Here is a 26024-nt window from a genome sequence, read left to right on the forward strand (position 1 = left end):
ATCGGGCCACCGCTAAAACTAACCTTGCCAAATCCGTTCTAACCGCGCCGACCCTGCGATCGCTGCGCGACTATGGCGTAAGCGAAAGAAGAAAAATCTGTAGAAGATTACTACGCGAATGTTTTCCAGTATATACTGATATGATTTTGTCCTTATCAGTCCACAGATCGTACGTCAGATGAATGAATTAAAAAATAGGTATGAGAAAATAATTTCGAATTGTTTTCGGTGACATTTCTGTAATGCTATCATCATTCATAATCCACTGGAAGCGCCAGTTTTCGTGAAAGTGATCTGTTATCCATGGTTTCTCGCGAAAATATTGCTAACCCGCGAAATCTTCACCAATGTGAACGACATTTCTTTCCCGAGTGAGAATCATACGAAGAAGTGTCACTGTGACAAATCTGTCTTCGCCGCAATGCTCGTGGTGTTCGGGTATCTCTGTTTCGAATGTTTCTGCGATCCGTATCATGCAAGGGAATGCACAAAATCTTTCTGAAGAATAGACATTTGAATAAAATATAAGAACTGATATGGCAATGAAATATCAGAATATGAAAATTTAAAAAGATTCTAACCCCTCAACGTAGCACCCACGTGTATTACACAGGGAGATTGTAATCGAGGTTGAACTTTCAAAACGCTGTAGAAATAACACCACTGGTCAGAATGACGCCAAATTGCAACGGAATATTATCGGAGAAGGGGGAAAACGTATGGCAGAAGAAAAAAATAGAGTGGAAATTGATCAATAGATGGCGCAGTATGTGTCAGAATACGTAAATGAAAACACCTGTCATGCGCACGACCCACTGAAGTTGGTATAAACACGCCTGGTACACGACTTTTCCTCCTCTCGCATCTGCGCCGTTCGCCATGAGTGTCTCAATGCAGGATCGCGCTCTGCTTATAAAGCTGTATTACAACGATGATGACTGTGCACACGTCGCTGTGCAGGAGTTCCGGACACTGAAGGATTTGAAAAAAAGGCGTTGGTCCGATGACTGCCAAGGGTCTGGAGAAAATGATTCGGAAATTCGAAAAGACGGGTCCTTTTGGTGTGCAACCTGAGAGGAAACGAATTGATTCAATATCAGTGGAAGCACTGGCCACAGCAATGCAGGAGGAGACGAGTGGTGGTGTGCAAATGTGTAGTGCACGATCATTGGACATACCTGTGAGCACGGTGCATAAAACCCTACGAAACACCCTTCTTTGCTCTCCATTCAAAATTACCCTTGTGCACGAGTTGCTTCCTGTTGACCTGCCAGCAAGAGAGACCTTTGCTTTAGAATTTATTGTTCGCATGGAAGTGGATAACGACTGGCCGTGGAAGATTTTGTAGACAGACGAAGCCCACTTCCATCTGCCAATACACAGAATTGTCGAATATGGGCAACGGAAAATACACACGCACTTCATCTTGAGAAGGTCACTATGTGGTGCAGGTTTACGGCAGGATTTATCATAGGGCCATATTTTTTGGAAGAGACAGATGCTTCCGGTCCTGTTACCTGTACCGTGACTGGTAAGCGCTACGAATCTCTTTTGCGCAACCACGTAATTCCAGTTCACCAACAGCGTGGACGTGTGGGTGGGATCATTTTTATGCAAGATGGCGCACCTGCGAACATTGCAAATCGAGTTAAGCAGCTGCTGAAGTGCCATTTCGGAAATGCTAGAATTATCAGCCGCCATTTCCCCACAGCATGATCGTCCGAATCACCTGATCTTAATTCGTGTGACTTCTGGCTATGGGGCTATCTGAAAGATAGTATGTTCAGTGTTCCGATTACAAACTTACTGCATTGAAGGTACGCATTGAGCAACACATTCTGAACCTGACCCCGGAAACAGTTCGATCAGTTGTGGTACATGCTGTTTCTCGAATCCAACTTGTTGCAGAAAACGGTGGTTAAGTTATGATGCGAAGTTTCTGCGAAATCAGGTGATGACATTTGCCGTGTTCTCCTCGTTACTGTAATGTATGGCACCCTTCTTTAAAGATGGACAAATAGAAGGAACGTAACAGCACCCAATTACAGGATTAGTGGCGAACATTTGGAGTATTTAACACCGCATAAATGCCAAAAGAAACGCACCATGGAGGAATTATCGAATGGGACGGAAATCGGTAGATGTGGTACATAGAACAAAGAAATGATTACACTTTCAGAAATACGGGATGATTTACTCAAAAGAAAGAGCTTCATGAACTGAGAAAGTCAATAAGATGTTGATCAACCTCTGGCCCTCTTGCAAGCAGTTATTCGGCGTGGCATTGACTGCTAGAGTTGTCAGATGTTCTCCTGTGTGATATACCAAATTCTGTCCAACTGGCGCGTTACATCGTAAAAATCCCTAGATGGTTCGAGGGCCCTGCCCATAATACTCCAAAAGTTCTCAATAGTGGAGAGATCCGGCGATCCTGCTGGCCAAAGTAGAGTTTGGCAAGCACAAAGACGAGCGGTAGAAACCCCCAACTGTGCGGGCGGGCATTATCTTGTTGTAATGTAACCCCAGGATTACTTGCCACGTAGGGCAACAAAACGGGGCGTAGAATGTCGTCGACGTACCGCTGTGCTGTAAAGGTGTCGCGGATGAACTAAAGGCGTCCTGCTATGAAAAGAAATAGCAACCCAGACCATCGTTCCTGGTTGTCGGGTCGTATGGCACGCGACAGTCAGGCTGGTAACTCGTCACTTTCCGGGGCGTTTCCAGACATTTCTTCACTAGTCATCGGGCTCAGTTCGAAGAGGGACTCGTCACTGAACACAATTCTACTGCAGTCAATGAGATTTCAGGCCGAAGACGTGTCTGGACAGGCCTGAAGGTGGGTGATATTGCATGAAACCAATAACTTTGAAAAAAAAAAAAAAAGAACAGCGTTCGTACTCATCGAATTGCAGGAAAAAATTAAAATCTTTATTGCTGTAGAACCTTTTACTGTCGCCGTGTATGTAACGAAGAAAGAAAGGATGACTGGGGTTTAACGTTCAGTCGACGACGGACCAGCTCGCATATCCGTGCGTGTTAAGGCGCCACTTCCGGGACGGGGTGACGCACCGGCTTCGGATCGAATCCACCCGGCGGATTAACGGCGGGGGTCGATGTGCCTGCCAGCATCTATGTGCTTTTTTAGGCGGTTCCTCACATGCCTCTAGGTGAATACCGGCCTGGAACCGAAGTCCCGCTTCAGTTACACGTTTCGCAAATATTTATCAATTTCTCGCTCACTTTCGCATCACTTACACTACGCGCAGACAATTGCGCACACAATCCGTCCTGGGGGAGAGAGGGAGGGATAAGGCGTGTTGACAGAAAGGGCATCCTGCCCTTGCTCAAACTAATCATTCCAAATCCGTACTGGACGTGCGTAGTGTCGTCCGACGAGTCGCCATTCAGCTTCCGGGGTCATGAATCAGGGTGTCTGCTTTAACAATGTAGGTAACTTAAGTGTTAATCTTTGTTTACGCCCTAGTGATGAGTATGCTGCGGGTACTAACGTCTTCCAAGCTGGCTTCAAAGGGCTGCACGAATATGTTCCTGGTTTTATGAACACTCAGGCACCATATTGCTCTTCGTCTTGCCAGCCATATCGCCCCATCTTAGCCCTCTGGTTACCTACCAGTCGGGCCTCTCGGACCCGTGTTGTTTTAACTGACACTATTTTGACTATTTATGACATGAATCACCTTTAAGGTGTTAATACTTTTAAAATAATTTTATTTATTGAAAGCTAATATTTTAAACAACACGATTTTATACTTCTACTGGTAGCTTTTTAGGTCCACAGACAATAGCATGTGGCCGAGAGATTCTAGGCGCTTCAGTCGGGAACAGCGCTGCTGCTACGGTCGCAGGCTCGAATCCTGCCTCGGGCGTGGATGTGTGTGATGTCTTTAGGTTAGTCTATGGGACTGATGACCTCAGATGTTAAGTCCCATAGTGCTCCGAGCCATTTGAACCAAGACACTAGCAGAATGGTCCCAGCATACTGGATTTCTATCTTTTTTCTTTACACGATATGAAAATCTTGTCATTTTCTTAGTTGGTGGTTTCTTCAGTCCGGTGTTACTAATGAATTCATTAACTTATTTACCTGTTAGTTGCTTTCCAAAATTGACAATTAAAGTCCGACGTCTCATTTTTTGTTGGTAGCCAGCATAATTCAAGTTATGTATTCATTTATTACACATTCAACAATCATGTTGAAGAAAATCACCAGTGGTCAGTGTCTTGTTTCTCTTCATACTGTATCATCGCGTCTTATGGTCTAGGGTGTCAACGCCACTTTCGTGGCATTGTACATCATTATAACTTCAGGTTATTACTTCTGATGGTGATACCGTTGGCCGGTCATGAAGAGAGCTCAGGACAGTAACAACTTTATTCTTGTTTGGAACATAAGAGGCTATCATCACATATGGTTGAAAAATAAATAATGTACAGTATACTTCACATCTTTCAGATGTAATAAAATCGGCAGGCAGTTCACCTGTGTTCTTTCATATAGTACCGACTACCGTCAGATCTCTTGACAACAAATAATGAGATAAATCTAGGGACGTAAAAGAAGTAACGCAGGTGATATTACGTCCAGACTTTTCAAGTTCAATCACCAGAGTTTCCACAAAATTCTGTTCGAGTCGCACGGCTATGGTTTGTTCCTCTTTCTACAAATACACTTTCATCTTCTTGCAGTAGCTTGTTTCACTGTCACAATTGGCCCACAACTTTGTTTCGTATCTACCAGGTTTTTATGGCATATATTGTGATCAACTGTCCATCAACAATCCTGGAATGTAGGTATATCTCAGGGTAGTACCCCATATCTCAAAAACTTCTCTGACTGGTTAAAATTTGTCACTGGACCTAAGCTCAAGTCGGGCTGCTGCACTGCCAAAGCGCAACACCCTCAGAATAGCATGGAAGCGGTTGTCAGACAATTTTATGGAACCGTTATCGGACATTCTCTCCACTCAAAGCTGACTGATATCTTCGTTTATTGACTTGTAAACACCCCTAACGATCAGAACACTACGAAACTCAACAGAATTTGCAATGAATTGTCCTCCTCCTTCGTAATGGGATTTATCATCATCATCATCATCATCATCATCATCCATCATCATCACAGGCAACTGCTATGAAATAATGTACCACAATAAGCAAGTGCTCATAACAGGGAGGACTGCTGAACACTGAAAGAACAACAACGCGAGTCAACAATACCAAATGACGTAACAGACGCTGCGCAAACAGACATATGGTTGTTTAAAAATTGATTCCAACCGCACGGGATTGCGATGCCCATGCGGGAGGAAACGTGAACCAACACGTCACCACAAAGCCATTGGTAAATTTTTATGATTATTTTGCAAAATTATGACTAAAAAAGGCAAATTAGGAAAAGTCCTAAAATTTCATTAAAATAAAATGTATAGTTAACAATAGAGGTAGTTAAAGCGTTAATCATAAGAAAATTACTGGGGCTGTTTGGATTAGTGTATGAAATGCAGCTATGAACATACAGTATATGTAATATAATCCATCTATGGAATCTGGTACATCTACAGAATCTAATCATTAACGAGTGGGTCCTGCTGGACTTAGCATACCTGAAGAAACTTGTGGTTTCTTCCTCGCTGAAATGAGACAATTACCAAGGCTATACTGCGTTCATCATAAGAATAAACCTGATTAACCATTACACCATGTATTCTTCCGCGTTTGCTTGAATCTCATTGGATTTCGTTTAGCGTGGAGCAGAAGCCAAACTTTGTCCAGTACAGTCAAGTACGCTCATAGAGCGATAATGCAGGACAACAGCTTTACCGGCGCATAGAACAGCTGCAGAGAAACAATATAGCTTCGAGTGTCATTTAATTTTTAAAGAGAATGAAATAATATTTCAGCACTACCGCACGCTTCTTAAGGACCAGACGGAAAGCGAAAAATGCTCTCGTTCTCACTTAACATAGTATTCTAATTACAAACAAGAGTGATGAAAATTCTTAACTTAAAGACAGGGTAATTTTTCTGAGCGAGCTAAGTGTGATGCAAAAGCATACTGTAGACTGTAGAGATTTCACCGCATTGCTGAATACTGAAGCCACTGAAAGTATTAATTACAGTCAGTCGTCTGGTAATCTCTTAGCTCCTTCCTTACCCGAATCCGAGAAATACATTTCAGTTCTGGAACTGTCATCTGCTACGATGATAAGGAGTCGCTGAACAACAGAATCCCCTAAGCCACCCAGGCGCCGCATTTTCTCCTTTTCTTTTATGATGAGCCGTTCTACATCCCGCCAGCGTTCGGTAGTGACATATGAAAAAGCTACGTGCGTTAGTTCAGGTATGTCTGGCTGCCTAAGTCTTGTTATTTCTCACGACGTATTCCTTAACTTGGCTCCAGATCAGTTCTGTTGGGTTCATATTGTAATGATACAGTGGCAAATGTAAAAATGCAGCATTTGTATAGTGTGCTTGAGGCTGTGAAAAATATTGTTTTTCACATTTCTGCTAGACTTATCACTCTGATTCGTGTGAGACTAGATCTGTGATGTAAAACAATGGACATAGTCCGAATAAAAAGTATTTGGTTTTTCATTTTATCTTAAAAAATTAAATTCTTACGTTTTCTTAATTTAAGCAACCTTTGTTAACAATTTTTCATAAAATGTCGATAATTAAGAAATGAATTTTACGATGACGACATGTAGGTATTACAAATTGAACGAAAAAAGCACGTCCAAAGCGGGGTTCCAACCAGCGATCCGTGAAATGCACCTGCACATTAATCTACCACGCTACCGGCACCGGCACATCAATCTATCACGCTACCGGTTACGCTACATGTCCAACGCACCAGTAAAACTCCGCTGTATGAAATTAGAGTACATCGGAAAACTTCAAAGCCGAATTTTTTCTGTGAATTTATGAAAAACATTAAGAACAACCTATTTGACGGCACTTTTTAACCATGTTCCACTCGCGTGTTTCACTGCGGAGCAGCCTCAGCCATTTTCATAATGCACATAACAGCGCGACAGTCAGAATACAACAGCACAGACAGTGACTGCACACGATTTTTGAAACAAAAATTACGAAGCTAAAGTGTGATTAAGAAACACGCAACCCATGCTCAAGGTTACAGGTGAAGACCTTAATGGCAGCGACGGCGGAGAATAAAGACTTCGGAACGGCAAAGCTGGCAGAAGAGGCAACCCTCCTTTCTGGGGATTAAATGAGAAGGTTCAAATGGCTCTGAGCACTATGGGACTCAGCCCTGTGGTCATAAGTCCCCTAGGCCGGCCGCGGTGGTCTCGCGGTTCTAGGCGCGCAGTCCGGAACTGTGCGACTGCTACGGTCGCAGGTTCGAATCCTGCCTCGGGCATGGATGTGTGTGATGTCCTTAGGTTAGTTAGGTTTAAGTAGTTCTAAGTTCTAGGGGACTGATGACCACAGCAGTTCAGTCCCATAGTGCTCAGAGCCATTTGAACCATAAGTCCCCTAGAACTTAGAACTACTTAAACCTAACTAACCTAAGGACATCACACACATCCATGCCCGAGGCAGGATTCGAACCTGCGACCGTAGCAGTCGCGCGGTTCCTGACTGAGCGCCTAGAACCGCTTGACCACCGCGGCCGGCTAAATGAGAAGGGAACTACTGGCTTGTGGTGGAGGAGAAACACGAAAGACTAAGGGAGACAACCCTAGCAGAAAACCCGTCCTTGCGTTAGGCCTAGCAAGCCAGTAGGAAAGTTTTCATATATTGCTTTCAAAACACAGACGAGTCTCGGAACGAACCACTCAGGATTTGACCTCACTACTTCAAGTACTGATGCGAATGATGGGGAGACCTATGACATTCATCAGTACAAGAAGATGAAACCAAATGGACTAAAAATAACCTGAATATTGGCACCCTTAATATATTCACCCTCAATGGAAAACTGGAATAAATGACAGATTTACAAACAGAGAGAAAGTTAGATTAAGTGTGAGATATACGAGGTGCGACAATTAAGAATGAGACTGATTTTCTTTGCAAGATGTGGCAACCCCGTAGGCTTGCGTAGGCACAATATCTTTGGCCTTGGTCTATAAGCTGCTTCTAGTCCAAGTGGCACATGACTCAGTTAACAGGGAAAGACTCTGGGAAGAAATGAAGAAGATAGGTATAGAAGATGGATTCATTAATGTAATAAAGACAATGTACAGAGGACACAATTGTAGAATTAGAACACCACTGGGGAACTCTGCATACTTCGAAAAACAACAAGGACTTAAACAAGGGAGTATTCTATCTCCTTCACTTTTTAATGTTGTGATGGAGGAAATGATTAGGGCAGTTAAAGATATAGTAACAGAAAAAGACAAAAATATGATTTTTGCAGATGATATGGCAATATGAGGCGATAAAGAGGTAGATGTACAGTTACAACTTGATGCGTGGAAGGAAATAATGAGAAGGTATGGATGAAAAATAAAGATAAGAGTGAAGTAACGGTATTTGGAAGAGACAAAGGGATCAACGGGAATATTACTTTGAATGGAGAATCCCTCAAAGTGATAGACAGTTTCACTTATTTAGGGAGTGAAATATCTAGTGATGGAAGAATAAAACGAAAGTAATAGGTTACAGAGGGGAGGGCAATTTCTACCAAAAAATAAAACACCTGATTTGGAATAACGAAGTTTCAGAAAAAACAAAATTCCTTACGGATAAGAGTTATTACTTCCCTGTTGTAAGCCGCGTGGGATCCGTGTGGTCTGAGGCTTCTTGTCACGGTTCGCGCGGGTCCCCGCGTCGGAGGGTCGAATCCTCCCTCGGGCGTGGGTGCGTGTGCTGTCCTTAGTGTAAGTTACTTTAAGTTAGATTAAGTAGTGCGTGAGCGATGACCTGAGCAGTTTGGTCCCATAGTCCTTGCCACAAACGTCCAAAAATTTTTCCCTATTGTCACCCATGGAGGAGAAACATGAACAATGACAGAAAGGGACTGGAGCAGACTGCAAGCACGGGAAATCAAATTTCTCAAAGCAGTCAATGGAAAAACAAGAATGGACAGAGTAAGGAATGTAGATATTAGAAAGGACCTTAAACAAGAAAGTACGAGAGAAGAAATCGAAAAAAAGAGATTAAGATGGTACGGGGATGTTAAGAGGATGCTTGGGCAGAGACTTTCCAAAATTATGGAAGAACTAAAAATGGATGGAAAAAGACCTAGAGGGCGCCCAAGAACACGGTGGAAAACAGGAGTGAGAATATCTGTGGAAAGAAGACGTGGCAGCAAGTGGAGGGAGAAAAGTGGTGGGAGGACCGAGCCACATGGAGAGGACTCGTCAGCACCCAGAGTCGGCAGTAGCGGTAGCGGGATCCGGATACAACAACAAGTAATAAGATATCTAATGCATAAGTAGCACCTACTTCCAAGAACGTAACAACACCAGCATACGTGTGCTACGGCTTCTGGTCAATCACTGCGTTTTTGTTTGTTTACATCAGGTTTATTCTTATGATAAGCAGAGTATAGGTATTAACATCATGTCTCCTCTGTGTGTGCTTATAAACAAACACGTGACGGGACGCCTATGACGTGGCGGTTACAGAGAGAGCCTAGGGAACGCGGCAGGGTAGCGACTGCCACGGCTGCTCGCTATTCGCTGCCCGCCCGCTTGCTCTGACAACCGGCCGACCCGGCCAGGTGGCAGGCAGCGCACAAGGAGCGTGACTGCGAGCAATTTTCCGGTGAGCAGACGAGGGGTATCGCACCCGGCACGGCGTCCCACGAGGGCTCTCTATACCCGTGAGGCCCTCTGGAATTTAATTAAACCTGACCTGCGGGAAAAGGCTTTCGGCGACGGCGCGCCGTAGCTGCAGACACAGCCCGCGACGACCCCCGCCTTCCACATCCCACTTGGTTGCCCACGGCCAGTCGCCTACGTCACTCGATTATAAAATTAAAGTAGGTCTAAAATAGCCTTCCCTCTATAAGCGGGTCGTCGTTCCGGCATTGTTGCCAAGTCACGAACGATGCTGATACGGCATCCCGCGACCGCGAACCGCCAGGGGTGACGTCTGGCCGCCAGGTGTTCGCCGCTCTGCCAGCACGAGTCGTCGACTTCGGCCGCCGAGACATTTCAGTCTTCACTGGTGCGAACTAACGTTTGTCAAAACTGGATCTCCCACAAACAACACCTGCCCGAATGAATACTCGCGGCACAATAAGTGACTAAAAAGGGACCTTAATATTGGGCCTTCTCGAGTTTCTTGACAGTAGTAAGAGCCGCGGTTCTACATCTATATCTACATTTATACTCCGCAAGCCACCAAACGGTGTGTGGCAGAGGGCACTTTACGTGCCACTGTCATTACCTCCCTTTTCAGTTCCAGTCGCGTGTGGTTCGCGGGAAGAACAACTGTCTGAAAGCCTCCGTGCGCGCTCGAATCTCTCTAATTTTACATTCGTGATCTCCTCGGGAGGTATAAGTAGGGGGAAGCAATATATTCGATACCTCATCCAGAAACGCACCCTCTCGAAACCTGGCGAGCAAGCTACACCGCGATGCAGAGCGCCTCTCTTGCAAAGTCTGCCACTTGAGTTTATTAAACATCTCCGTAACGCTATCACGGTTACCAAATAACCCTGTGACGAAACGCGCCGCTCTTCTTTGGATCTTCTCTACCTCCTCCGTCAACCCGATCTGGTACGGATCCCACACTGATGAGCAATACTCAAGTATAGGTCGAACGAGTGTTTTGTAAGCCACCTCCTTTGTTGATGGACTACATTTTCTAAGCACTCTCCCAATGAATCTCAACCTGGTACCCGCCTTACCAACAATTAATTTTATATGATCATTCCACTTCAAATCGTTCCGCACGCATACTCCCAGATATTTTACAGAAGTAACTGCTACCAGTGTTTGTTCCGCTATCATATAATCATGCAATAAAGGATTCTTCTTTCTATGTATTCGCAATACATTACATTTGTCTATGTTAAGGGTCAGTTGCCACTCCCTGCACTAAGTGCCTATCCGCTGCAGATCTTCCTGCATTTCGCTACAATTTTCTAATGCTGCAACTTCTCTGTATACTACAGCATCATCCGCGAAAAGCCGCATGGAACTTCAATGGGCTGACATTAATTTACTAAGGCAGGAAGACGCAATTTAAAAAGCAATCTGGATGATTGTTAAATTGGGAACGGGCGATGGGACGGTGAACGGACCATTTAAAGACAACAATGTCGGTATTTGTCACAGGAGGTTTAGGGAAACAATGCTCAACCCAAATCATAATCCGATATTACAGTACCTATACTGTTCAGAAGTACGACGTAATGTTCCTTCAAGGAACGGCTGCAGGCGGTGGCGGTGAATGGAGCGTGTGTTTTGACTCCACGAAACGCGAGTATGAAGATCTGACGACGGTCAAAAACTGACGAAACCGATTACCATCAAAATAAACGTTTTTACGGACGAGGCTGTTTGTGTCCATTTTTGAAGTACTTTTTGCCAGATCGCTGTTCTCCGCGAGAAATGTTCTTAAAAATTACATCAGCTGCATAATGGGGGACGACAATGAAAACTTGGGCCTGACCGGGACTGCAACGTGGATTTTCCGCTTATCGCGAGTATGCATGCATGTCCGATGGAACATTATATCGTTCTTCTGAACAACACCGGAACTGCAACATCGTGCTTATTCGCCGACATGGGACAAGCGACTTTCAATTAAAATGTCTCCTCTATGCGGGAATATACATAACGGATATACGAATGCAGGTTGTACACACATGGCTGACTACATATGGAAGCTTGTGTCTGCCCATGAAACGTGCTTGGATATCCAAATAATAATAAGGCAAGCGCTTGCTATAAGCGGCAAATCCATGTTCGAGACCCGCTCTGGCACAAAGTTTCATTGTCGTCATTCCGTTGGAAAGCTGACGGTTCGCCACATTTGAAACTGCTAATACATTTCATGTACGGAATCATAATGGTCGCACAGGAATTTGAACCTGGTACGCGAAAGCTCCTAGGCCGGTATTACACTATTCAAACTTCTTTGCCAAAGTTGATATGTCAAATATTTATGTCAAGGAAATTTGATGGTGTAATAGGGAACTTTGTCAAATGTCGCCTGTCGTCAAATAAATATGATCAAATCTAGGGCCTCACCGTAGATTTGATCATAAAAGTCGTTTGTCTTCTGTTCACTGCAATGTGAAATGTAACCGCTTGGAGCGCTGGTGTCGCTACAGCTATTTGACGTCTCTGTAGTGTATTTGTAAATATGGCTTAAAAGTTGGTGTGTTCCTTCGACTATTTTTTTATATTTTTAAAGAACTTGCCTCCACAGGGTTGTGGGTGAGCAAGGGGCACAGTACATGCTATTAATTGTGTGTTGATGGGGAAGTGGAATATGCTGCAGGCGACTTCATGACCACTATCACAGCTACAGGCATCCACCTCTACATCTAGAAACATCCAGGCAGCTTTTCAGCAAGCCGGAATAAAGAACAGAAAACAAAAAAATCTTTCTTAGCTTTCCATTCTACTTTGTTTATCCTCGAACTCTAGAGGCCACAAGTTAAAAAGCGCTTCATCTGTTTCGTACTTATTAATTTTGTTGTTGTTGGAACACTAATTCCATTATTCAAAAATAAAAATAGTTCTTATTGCCCATGTAGTGTACTAAACATTTATTTACATTCACATATTGCCCATTCAGTGCTTTATAAATCGATTCACACCTCTCCGGAATTATTTTGATTAATGTGCAATTTGATATTCGACTGCTGTGTTGTAAACTAGAGTAGCTCTCTCCTGTGTCCAGAAATCCCAGTGCAACAGTTTGCCTGTCTTCTGCACGTAAAGTATTTCTCAAAGGAGTATTCTCTTTTTTAATATGAGAAGCCACTTCAATGAGCAATTACTGAAATACACTCTCACTTACGTCCTCCATTAGCAGCTCTCGTAACACATTTTGCTGAATGCTTTTACTATCTCGACGTAATACCTATGGCTTCATCCAAGTATCTTTCATCCAAATACACACACAGTGCAATTGTGGTACTAGCAACTGCAGCGCATAATAAGATGTTGTTGTCCGTCATCCTGAAATTTTATCAAAAATATGACGACAGTGTAACACCCCTTTTTAGCGCGACGTCAAATATCTTTGTCAAAAAAATTGACGAATATTTGATCATATCTTTGATCAAATCTTTGTCAAAGAAATATGATAGTGTAATACCGGCCTTAGCACTCCGCATTAAACTGGGGACACTTTATAAATATTCACAAGTTTTGGATGAACTTCCGCCGGTAATAATATGTAAAAAAACAAAGAATTTCAGTAAACTGATTTGAAAGGAACACACGACTACTTTAAAAACCCAAATAATCAAAGTTCTTCCACAACAAAGTTCACGACTTCGCAACACGTGGTGTGCCAGTTGGGCAAATTTTCATCTAGTCCTTGTACAATGCTGCGTATCAGCACGTGCTCTGTGGGGGACACATCGGCTATGTTGCGACTCAACAGCTCTGAGTTCATGTGGCTTTGTACGGTTCAGTGCCGACAAGTTAAAATTGGCCGCAACACGGATATGTAGCAGATGTTAAACGTCTGTGTTACGGTAGTGATTGCAACGAACACAGCGTCCTCTCCACTACGCTAATCCGAAAGCTGTGTCTTGTGCTCACTACAGCTCTTCCTCTCCGCTCGACGCCCTCCTCCGGCGGTGTGTATGATCTCGTGCAAACACACCACGGCTTACGCCAGCTTCTGTTTAGATGTCGTCAGCAGCGAAACTATAAGGCGGCCGCCAGCGCAAGGCCCCGGCTTATGACGACACGAAGAAAGAAAACAGTTTAGCGTCCTCATTCAAATCCTCTGTCAAGACGGATTGACTATCACTAACGCTTCTCCTGTCAGTACGAAGGCTACAAAGAGCAGCGCAATACGCCTCTTCTAAATGGTTGTTACAACTTCCACAAACAGAGGTCTACAACAAATAACCAACCAGTTAAAAAAATCAACAGCGTTTTGTTATAGGTTTCTGTAAAACGTATTTGAATATTAATATCTTTTGGTTTTGAAGCTTGCCCAGCTCCGAATCACAACAATAATGACCGAGCGATTTGATGCAACGATTAAAAACGCGTTCCTGTGGTGTGGGCCAGGCGGGAGGGGGGGGGGGGGGGGAAAGGGCGTACTGGGCTGGCATGAGCCACGTTTCAGTGGATTACGACCAATGTGAACGAAGCGTCAAGACGAATCCTTTGACGCCATAAGCAAACCTATTTTATTTTCTGTCATGATTTTGCATTCGTCATTCTAACAACGGGTCTGGTGGCAAAATTACAAGTGACAAACTGCGGTTTCTATAATTATGTGGAGGTGAACCAGTGTTGTCTGACGCAAGCATGGAACATCGGGCATGGAACTTAACAGACACACAGACGTACGAATGGTGATAGCAAAGAAAATTTCCCACCACCTTTCAGCATCTGGTTTCGGACCAGAAGAATTGATTGACAAATTTAAAAACTTGACTTGTTATTGTCAGCAGTTAAAGCAGACTGGTGACAGCACGCGCTATGGATCGTTCACTATTAACATTTCCATACCGGTTTCAAAACTCTTCAGATTCCACCAAATAAATCCTTAGGCTCCCTCATTTATTCAGCAACGTCCCACACAGTTGAATTTAGTAAGTGAAAAAAAAAAGTTCGTATGTATAGATGATGGTTCAAATGGCTCTGAGCACTATGCGACTTAACTTCTGAGGTCATCAGTCGCCTAGAACTTAGAACTAATTAAACCTAACTAACCTAAGGACAACACACACATCCATGCCCGAGGCAGGATTCGAACTTGCGACCGTAGCAGTCGCTCGGTTCCAGACTGTAGCGCCCAGAACCGCACGGCCACTCCGGCCGGCTATAGATGATGTTTCAGGAGATTATAATTTAGAATGTGGTAATATAGACTAATTCGAATAATACATACCATATAACATATGTCCAATTTTTATTGGTTAGAGAGATATAGCTGTTAGAATCGAACCCAAATATTCGCAGAAGCTGTCAAATAAAGGCAAATGATGTTCACACTAGTTCTTTAAAAATTCCACCTTCGACTTCGATGCGCTTTCAACACCACCAGTAGGTCTTCTGAGACCGTCTACGTGTCCTTTTATGCGGGCAGCACACTATTCTTAGTGTGAAATGTCAATCTGTCTCTTGCGTTTACCTTTTCTTTAAAAAAATGTTCAAATGTGTGTGAAATCTTATGGGACTTTAACTGCTAATGTCATCAGTCCCTAAGCTTACACACTACTTAACCTAAATTATCCTAAGGACAAACACACACACCCATGCCCGAGGGAGGACTCTAACCTCCGCCGGGACCAGCCGCACAGTCCATGACTGCAGCGCCTTAAACCGCTCGACTAATCCGGTGCGGCTACCTTTTCTTTGTAGATGTCATTTTCAAACATCTCCACAGGCAAAAATCTGAAGGGGTAAAGCCGGGGGATCTTGGTAGGAAAAAAAAAAAAAAAAAAGAAAAAAAAGACAATTTCTTCCGCTCCATCCTCCGGAGAACATAACGTTTAGGTGATGCATCATCCGACTACTAGAATCTGCAAGGGACTCGCGTCATGCTGGAAGAACATACCTATCCTTGTTGCCAAACGAACCTCTTCTAATAGTTCTGGAATCTCGATTTCAAGAAAGACACTGTTACGAGTGAAAGTGAATTCATCAGTAAACAGCATTCATGGGATAACTCGGTAATTTGAAATTTGCCAATGACAAAATTCCAATCGTCTACCTCCATCTCCTTGTCAAGGTGGTGAATCCAGCGTGATTAATAAGGCTAAAGGCCGTGCTTACATAATGTCTTGAATGTTGGACGTTGATACGTGCACAAATTCTGCGTGTATTTGTGGAAGGACCTTCTACCAACTGTGTAATGTCCTCTACTTCATCCACACACTATTTCAGATGACTGTGGCTGATGGGCACTGGACCAGCCTCGCGCACTTTAATGAAAACATGGAGTAAACTCTCTTAAACCCGATATTCAGTGAATTGTAAACTGTCGGCCCTATGTTACACAAGCAGCAGCAGCATTTCCATTACAAAACCTAGACACGAATTAATCTACTCTCTCCCCGCAAATATTTACTATTCCTCCCGAAACTCCCCCGCCCTGTGTTTAAATTAAGTACCTTTCGGATAGTTTCGCAGATATCGTCCTAGATTTTACTTTTTTTTAACACGTAGTAAAAGCTCGACTTTTGAAAGAGTCTCCTGAGGCTAAATAGCGTAAAGTCACTTGAAGTTCTGTTTTTCCGCTTACTGCCAGTTTGACATTAGTAGAGATTTGTAGCAAGTTCTTGAAATCATTTGGGTTCTGGGTTTACGCACCATCTTCTTATCTTCCATTACTCTTTTGGTTACACCATCGGATCCATCCTATGTGCTAAAATAGCAGCAAAAACTGAAGTCATTACACCACGACTTTATACATGAAGCTCGTTATGGTCGACTTTTCGCGATCAGCTGAGTCACGTCTTTGTAGATATTTAAGTCCGTGCGAAACTACGCACCATTCACGATTGGTTGGGTTACGCAAATGAACAAAAACACCCTTTTGTATCCACGTCCCTTAGGAACGTAGTTTTAAGGATCCGATGTTGCATTCCAGGCGAGCGGGCAATTCATATCGTTTCCCGTGGTTCCCCTGTATCTATTAAAAGGCGAAGGCAGTGGCTGTTCCTTTGAAAAGGACACTACCCATCATTTTGCCCATCCTTATTCAATTCGAGGCTGTGATCCCTTTCTAACGAACTCGGCTGCGTCTGATGCGTCCGAACATATTAAGCAATTTTTCGGTAAACGCCTGAAGTTAAAAGCAAAACATACTTTGTATCAAATCATTCTTTTCCAGGAAGTAAGAAGTAATTTCGACGCTTATAAACACTATTGTCCAAGGATATATGTTACTTTGATTGTCAGTGGCCAAAATATGGTGTATAATTTCGTACCTACATTCTATATGTGTTATTATTACAATACAAAATTACCCGGAAGGGTCTACATACACAAAGGTAAATGTTTATCTCTAGTTGTTGTTGTTGTTGTGGTCTTCAGTCCTGAGACTGGTTTGATGCAGCTCTCCATGCCATACAGTAAAGCTGCACGCTTGGGAAAAATTACGGCTGTAGTTTCCCCTTGCTTTCAGCCGTTCGCAGTACCAGAACAGCAAGGCCATTTTGGTTAGTGTTACAAGGCCAGATCAGTCAATCATCCAGACTGTTGCCCCTGCAAATACTGAAAAGGCTGCTGCCCCTCTTCAGGAACCACACGTTTGTCTGGCCTCTCAACAGATACCCCTCCGTTGTGGTTGCACCTCCGGTACGGCTATCTGTATCGTTGAGGCACGCAAGCCTCCCCACCAACGGCAAGGTCCATGGTTCTTGGGGGGAAGGTTTATCTCTTAGTGTAAATAATTAATAATGAGAACTTACTCAAAACCAGTTAAAGCGTAACAATCGTCTGTTTATTGAGCACAAAATGTGTTCACTGTAGAAGTAAGTATAAACGTGTAAAGCGTTTGACCATGAATCAAGGGGAGGTGTGGAACAACCACGAGACCAAGTTCTGTGGCTTATGAAAAGAGGAATCTCAGACGAGAGCTGCAGAGATGGACGCCCTATTATGGATCACCAGCGCTATTGTCATATGACCTCACTACACGGGACACTGCGGAGAGATGTGGAATTTAAGAGGGGCGTTGTCGCAAACTCTAGCTCCTCCCGTTGATAGCCAACCAATGACGATGGAAACTTTTTCTACCACTAGGATTCTAAACGCCTGTCCCTGAGGCGAGCAGTACCACACAATTGTGCGTTTGCTACCTTGGCTACGGAGCAACTTTGATATCAGTAAATATCAATTAAAAAGTTACCAGAGCAGCAATTCTCAAAGAGCTATTATTAGTGGGACGACGAATAACGAAAAACCAGATTATGTTGACAATATTTGTGGATCTTAAAAAGGTATTCGACACTGATTGAAATCCCGAGAATAATACAGAAGAAATTACGGAGACAGGTGACTGATACGGATGATATACTAAATACGAAAGGGCAGTATTGGAACATTAAGATTGGCAACATCTTGTTTGGAAGCTTATCACCACTGGTGTTAAAATTTATAACAAATTAGCTAATAATGACGGGAAAGAAAATACTAGTACGTGAACAAAAATACAAGCAGAACAAAATGAATGATGAAGTTCGCAGACACACAGCCCGTTTTCGGAACACATACAGTCGAAAATGTGAAAGAATTTTTATGCTTAGGAAGTAAGTGAACAACAAAATATCAGTATATTGACGAAGACGAAGAAAGCTTCGTTAAAGGAATGAGTATGTCATGAAATAGTGACATGGACTTAAGAAAACAATATTAGGCTTGTATGTTTGGTTCGTAAAAGAAAGCGTTTTTTACCTTCGTCAGTACGCTGATATTTCGTCTGTTTCACCTACTTCCTAGGCATGAGAATTCTTTCACTTTTTTATTGTGCGTGCTTCAGTTTTGATGATCAGTTAGTCATAGTCCTCATTTCTGCTACACTTTAATCACGTTCATCGTAGCTCATTCTATTTAAAGGAGCTTCTGTTCGCATGTCATGTCACATCAAAGCTCGGCTCACCATAGAGGTATACCTCCTGATAAATGGTGTTTTATCGCTACCGATCATTCAGGGTAGAATCCGAAAACGATTGATCATTAGGTTGTTAATTACTGTTATTAATTGGTTATTAGGAGAAGCATTAACGAAACGCAGCGTGGTGGAATTGCGAATATCCAGATACTACAGAACAAAAATTACTTAATACTTCGCAGCTGAAGGCGAAATGACATTGAAAGTGTGACAAAAAGCGTTTAACTTAAAGTTCACCGAGCAGAATCAACACAACCTGCGAATCAAGAAACAAGCTATCACTTGATGAAACACCGATAAAATTCACCACTTTTGATAAAGAATTGCATCGATAAATGGAAACAGATGTTCTGGTAGTGACGGATCACAGTTGCGCCCACTATGGCAGCTACTACACGCCCTCCGAAAACTGGCAGGGGATGGGGGAACTTTGATAAACTGAAACCTGGGCCTGGTTCATCGCTGTTCGGGCAGGCACATGGCTCTTCTTTTGCATGATAGTTCGCCACAGTTTCTTTCAAAACTGTCGCCCAGAGCGCAATTCACTGTGACAGTATGGTAACGAAGCACCTGTATCACCTCCACAAAGCATTAGTATCAAATAACAAGCAAATCTATGGGTGTTCTGTATCAACAAAAATATTTGCTCATTTGCCCAACAAAAAAATGGCTCTGAGCACTATGGGACTCAACTACTGAGGTCATTAGTCCCCTAGAACTTAGAACTAGTTAAACCTAACTAACCTAAGGACATCACAAACATCCATGCCCGAGGCAGGATTCGAACCTGCGACCGTAGCGGTCTTGCGGTTCCAGACTGCAGCGCCTTTAACCGCACGGCCACTTCGGCCGGCTCATTTGCCCAACACATAAAATGTCAAGACTAAAATAATTTTTCCTAGAAAACAAGTCCTATTCCATAGACGAATTTTTATTTGAAAATCATATGTTGCAATAATATAAAAACCAGTTTTTAAGCATAGTTGCATGATTATCACTGAAAAATTATACGTCCATAAATTTTAAAACTAATCACGTAGGTATATACGTCCTGTAAACGGACTCGCTCCACATCATTTCGATAAAAGAAATCGTTCAAGTGACTCACTGAATTTGTAATTAAGAATAAGTAACCGACGATAATCTTGAAGACTTAACGTTCTTCTAAACATGGAATTTTTCAGTAGTTTCTGAAAATAGTGTTCTCACCTGATGTGCCATGTATGCTGATAGCGAACTTATTATCGCGTTATCTGAAGTTGAATTCAGAGGTTATCGCGATGGAGAAAATATCGTTATGCGTAGAAGACATCAGTTGCTATCCTTGTGTAGTCCGACTACCTCTTAATATCGTGTCGGACCTATTTTTGCCCCGGCGTAGTGCAGCAACTGGATGTGGCTTGAATCAACAAGTCGTTGGAAGTCCCCTGCAGAAATACTGAGCCAAGCTGCCTCTACAGTCGTCCATAACTGCGAAAGTGTAGCTGGTGCAGGATTTTTTGTGCCAACTGACCTATCGATTATGTTCCAAAAAAGTTCGATGGGGCTCCTGTCGGGCGATCTAGGTGCCTAAACCATTCGCTCGAAATGTCCAGAATAATCTTCAAACAAATTGCGAAACAGGTGTGGCGGTGATGTGGCTCATGTCACCCATAAGAATTCCGCCGTTGCTTGGGAAATATGAAGTCCATGAAGGCTGCAATAGTATCCAAGTAGTCGACCATCCAGAGGACCCAATCCACACACTGTTATGGAACCTCCACCAGCTTGCACATTCCCTTTTAGACAACTTGGGTCCACGACTTCTTGGGGTCTGCGCCACACTCGAACCCAACCATCAGCTCTTACTAATTGGAGTCAGGACTCATCTGACCAGGCCACGGTTTCCCAGTCGTCTAGGGTCAAACTGATATGGTCACGATCCCAGGAGATCCGCTGCAGGCGATGTCGTGCTGTTAGCAAGGACACTCACGTCTGTCGTCTGCTGATATAGCACATTACCGCTAAATTCTGCCGCACTGTCCTAACGGATACGTTCGTCGTACGTCCCACTTTGATTTCTGCAATTATTCCACGCAGTGTGTTGCTTGTCTGTTAGCACTGAGAACTATATGCACACGCTGCTGCTCTATGTCGTTACGTGAAGGCCGTTGGCCACTGCATTGTCCATCGTGAAGTTGAGCAATGAAGAGATCGTAGTAGGAGTAGACGAAAGGTTGAGCAGGAATGAAAAAGCCATTAAAGATGCTGCAGAAGAAATAATAGGCATAAGAAGGAACAGAAGAAACCACGAATGGTTTGACGAAGATAACAGGTTAGCAATAGAGGAAAAGAAGAGGGCAAGAACAGAAGTGCTACAGAGAGAAACTAGTAATAATGTGGAACAGTATAGAGAATTAAGGAGAAGAGCTAACAGACTGTGCAAGAGAAAGAAAAGAGCGTGTACGAAGAAAAAATTTCAAGAACTTGAAGAGTGAAATAAGAAAGTTCTATCATGGTGTAGGCAAAATAACGAACGGATTCCAGCCAAAAATAATGGCGTGTTCAAGTAAAGATGGGAAAATGATAAGGGAGAAAGAACAGCTAGTAGGAAGATAAACTGAAAATTTCAAAGATGCACTAAGCACCAGCCGATAATATGAAGAGACAGCTGCACAGAAGGAAAGAGTGTAGCTAGAAGTAGAAGTAGACAATGATGCCAATGAGGCAAGAAAGTCAACATCCAGGAGGTCTCCTGGGCTGTGCACAAGTCAAAAAACAAGCGAGTCCAGGGCAAGACAGCATAATCCCTGAATGAATCAAAACTGATGGTGAGGCCGTAATAAAGGAACTGCATACATTAATATCAGACGTATGAGAAACAGAAACTATGCCAGATAATTGAAAACCGGAATAATATTCCCATTTATAAGAAAGAGGACAGGACAGCATGTGAAGCTATAGAGGTATTACACTCCTATGCACAGATTAGAAGGCCTTCACAAGTATATTAAACGAAAGGATACAGAAGTGCACAGAAACACACTAGTATGGCTTTCGACCAGGCCGAGGAACAACTGAGACAAATGATGGAAAAATTCTATGAATATGATACAGATCTGCATTTCCTATTCATCGACTTCAAACAAGCCTCTGACACCATAAAACGACAATAACTATACAGAGTACAGGTAGAAGTTTGTATATATGCTAAACTAATAAGACTAATCAGTATGACGATGACAGAGACAAGAGCAAAAGCAAAGGTCCTTAGCAGAACAAATGAAAGCTTTGACTTTAATGAAGGCGTGAAGCAAGGTGATAGCCTCTCCACTGCCCTATTCAATACAGCCCTGCATAGTGTCGTAAATAAAATAAAAAAAAGAGGCACCATACTTATGAAAATTAGCCAGATACGTGCATACGCTGATGATATTACTATAGTAGGAAGAAATATCAAGAAGTGTCCTCTTTTAACTACATGGGAGCCATAAGAACGAATGATAACAGTATTGGAAAAGGCTATCAAGGGAAGAATACATGCAGGAAACATAGCTTACTTTACAAATATCCAAGAAACATACCGGGCAATTTCGGAAGTCGTTCGGAAATTCAGTATTGGCCTCATAGTATATGAAAAGGTCCGTCCCCGGTAGCTGAGTGGTCAGCGCGACAGAATGTCAATCCTAAGGGCTCGGGTTCGATTTCCGACTGGGTCGGAGATTTTCTCAGGGACTGGGTGTTGTGTTGTCCTAATCATCATCCCCATCGACGCGCAAGTCGCCGAGGTGACGTCAAATCGACCTGACCCGGCGAACGTTCTACCCGACGGGAGGCCCTAGTCACACGACATTTAAATTTTTTTAGTAAATGAAAAGAAAACGAAATACATTGTAATGTCACCATCTGAGGCCAGAAGAACCCTTAAAGACCTAGACATTAATGGGAAACCCTTCAAAGGAGTGTCCTCTTTTTAACTACTTGGGAACCATAATAACGAATGATAACAGTATTGGAAAGGCTATACGGGGAAGAATACAAGCAGGAAACAGAGCTTACTTTACAAATATGGAACTTTTCTGTAATAGCCTTGTTACAAGAAAAACAAAACTGTTAATATTTAACTCCCTTGTCCGCTCGTTATCACATACTGGCCAGAGGTATGCAAGTTGACAGAACGTGACAAAAATGCATTAAGAACCATTGAGCGGAAAATACTACGCAAAATCTATCATCCAATAAGGGAGGAAGAAGACTGCAACGCCGAATTACAGGTGTTGATTCAAGGCAGGGACATAGTAAAATTTGTGGAATCACGGCGAATACGATGGCTAGAACAAGCGGAGAGAATGGCAGAGGATAAAATTCCAAAGAAAATCATGAAAGGTGTGATCCATTCAGCTAGGCGAAAAGGAAGACCCATGAGGAGGTGGATTGACGACGTAATTGTGGATCTCATCAGTATGGGAGTCCGGAGAAGAACACCAAACAACCGAGAATTGTGGAAGAAGGTCGTTGAAGAAGCCAAGGCTCAACAAGGGCTGCAGCCCTACCGAAGAAGAAGAAGATGGCTGTACCATCGCGTACACAGTATACAAAAGGCCAGTGCGTTGGTACAACTGTCATGTGATTCATGTGAAAAGGTTTCCAATGTGATTATGGCCGCACGAGGGGAATTAACAGACGCTGAATGCGGTGTGGTAGTTGGGGCTAGACACATGGGACATTCCATTTCGGAAATCGCCAGAAAATCCAGTATTTCGAGATTCATACTGGCAAGAGAATGCCGAGAATACCAAATTTCAGGCATTACATCTCACGACGGACAACGTAATGGTCGACGGCCTGCACTTAATGACAGAGAGCAGCGGCGTTTGCTTTTGCGTCAGTGCTAACAGACAAGCAACACTGCGTGGAATAGCCGCGGAAATTATTGTGGAACGTACGATGAACGCATTCGTTGGCATAGTACGGCGAAATATGACGTCCTTGAGCTATGGCAACATATTACTGACGCCAGTGCCTTTGCTAACAACACGACATGGCCTGCAACGGCTCTCCTTGGCTCATGACCATACCGGTTGGATCCTACACGGCTGCAAAACCGAGGCCACGATTTCAGTTGACAAGACCTGATGATAGGGTTAGAGAGTGAGGCAGATCCTATGAAGCCATGGACTTATCAACAAGGCACTGTGGAAGCTGGTGGTGGGTCCACAGTGGTGTGCGATGTGTTTACACGAAATGGACTGTGTTCTCTGGCCCAACGGAACCCATCTTTGACTGGAAATGTTCGGCTACTTAGAGAGCATTTGTAGCCATTCGTGGACTTCATGTTCCCAAACAACGACGGAGTTTTTATTGATGACAATGCGCCATGTCATCGGGTCACAATTGTTCACGATTGGTTTGAAGAACATTCTGGACAATTCGAGCCAATGGTTTGGCCAGCCGGATCTCCTGATATGAAACACATCGAACATTTATGGGACACAATCGAGAGGTCGTACAGTCGACAAATCCCGCTCCGCCAATACTTTCGCAATTATGGACGGCTACAGAGGCAGCTTAGCTCAAATTTTCTGCAGGGGATTCCGAACGACGTGTGAAGTCCTCGCCACCTCGAGTTGCTGCACTACGAGGGGCAAAAGCAGGTCCGACTCGATATTGGGAGGTATGCCATGGCTTTTGTCACCTCAGCTTAGGTGGCTTGTGATGTGTGATGTAGATGTAGAGAATTAGCGTTTCACGGAATATGAGCACGAACACTGAACAACAAAGGAGCGTTAAAGAGAGCAGTGGACATTGAGAGTCGAACTCGGTTGTAATAGCGGCGGAGAACAACAACAGTTCACAGTCTGGTTGGAGTCCACGCAGCGAGCACGCGTAACAGCAAACTCACAGACCTGAAAAAGAATACTGGGTCGGTCGTCGAAATATTACAAAATTGTTAAGGCTTTCGTGGCCACTTGTTGACAAACTGCCTATTGGCTTCTGTCTCGGGTCTTCGGCCGACGTTCATCTAATGATTTTTCTGACGTTTCGCCAGCACGAGTGGCTGGCATTGTCAAAGCTTCACCCTCCATTGCCGGTGGTGAACTGGAGGCGAGCTTTTTTTTTTTTTTTTTTTTTTTTATACTATTCATTTCCGCTCCTGATGGGAGGCGGATGGGCCGCTGGAGAGCTTGTTGCTCTATTGGGGCCAGAGATGAGGGTATTACATTTTTCTTTTCTTTATTTATTTTGTACTTATTGCTAACTTACATACTAATTACACTTTTCCTAAAATAGTGTTTGGCAATATAGAATTGTTTTGTTAACTTATAGACTAATTACAATTTTTACAATTTTTGAAGCAGTAGAAGTGGAATTAGAGTTAGAAATGGAGCTAGTAATAGAAATGAAAATAAGAACAATAATACAAAAGTACAAAAGTAAGGGCGACAGTGGAGGCGGGTTTATGTGCCGATTTGTTGCTATCGATTAGGTGGGGTTTATGGTGGCGGGCGGTCGGGGTTCAACGCCTGGAGGTGAGGGGGGGTAGGAGTGTCGTTGTTCTGTATGTGTAATTGTCTTGCGTGTTCGTGTTGGTGTATAGTTTCAGGGAAGGTGTGGAGGGTGTTGTTTATGATTGTTCTTGGTGGGTAGGTGTATTTGTATTTGGGTTTGTTTTTGTGTCTTGGTCTGTGGGTGTATATTGTGTGTAGGTCGGGTCGGGAGGTGAGGGTGGTTTTCGCATAGCGGGCTCTCAGGATGGCTAATCTTGTTTGAACGGGGGTGACTTTTGCTTCCTCAAAGACCTCTTGTCTGGGGGTGGAGGGTGGGAGTCGTAGGATGCTGCGAAGTAATCGTCTTTCGGTGCGGAAGATTCTTTCTGCTTGGGTCTTGGAGATGCAGGCGAGAGGCGCTGCCGCGTATTCAAAAAGTGGGCGGATGAAGGTTTTGTATGTGTTTACAGCTGTCTTGTCATTGCAGCCTGTAAATTTGCCTTGTACCCTTCGTATGAGGTGTTGTCGTTGACGGGCTTTACTTAGGGTCTCATTGACGTGGTTGCTCAGGTTGAGGTACTTGTCAAGGTGGACGCCTAGGTATTTTGCGTTGGAAGAGGGGAGGAGCTGGGTGCCCCACAGCGTGAGGGAGATGTGGTCGGGATTTTGGTTTGTCTTTTTGTGGATGTTTCGGTGTTTGAATAGGATGAGTTGGGTTTTGGTGGGGTTGGGTTTGATGCGCCATTGTCGCATCCAGTCTTCTAGTTTTGTCAGGTAGGTCGCTGTCTGGTT

At 43.5% G+C, this 26024-nt stretch overlaps 1 protein-coding gene across 1 annotated transcript in view; it reads right to left on the bottom strand.

Annotated features, from left to right (window-relative positions):
• The window catches only part of LOC126263283 (alpha-catulin), a 417508-nt gene that overhangs the window by 187687 nt on the left and 203797 nt on the right, over window positions 1–26024 (bottom strand). The window lies entirely within an intron of this gene.

Source organism: Schistocerca nitens, chromosome 6 (genome assembly GCF_023898315.1).
Source record: "Schistocerca nitens isolate TAMUIC-IGC-003100 chromosome 6, iqSchNite1.1, whole genome shotgun sequence".
Lineage (NCBI taxonomy): Eukaryota > Metazoa > Arthropoda > Insecta > Orthoptera > Acrididae > Schistocerca > Schistocerca nitens.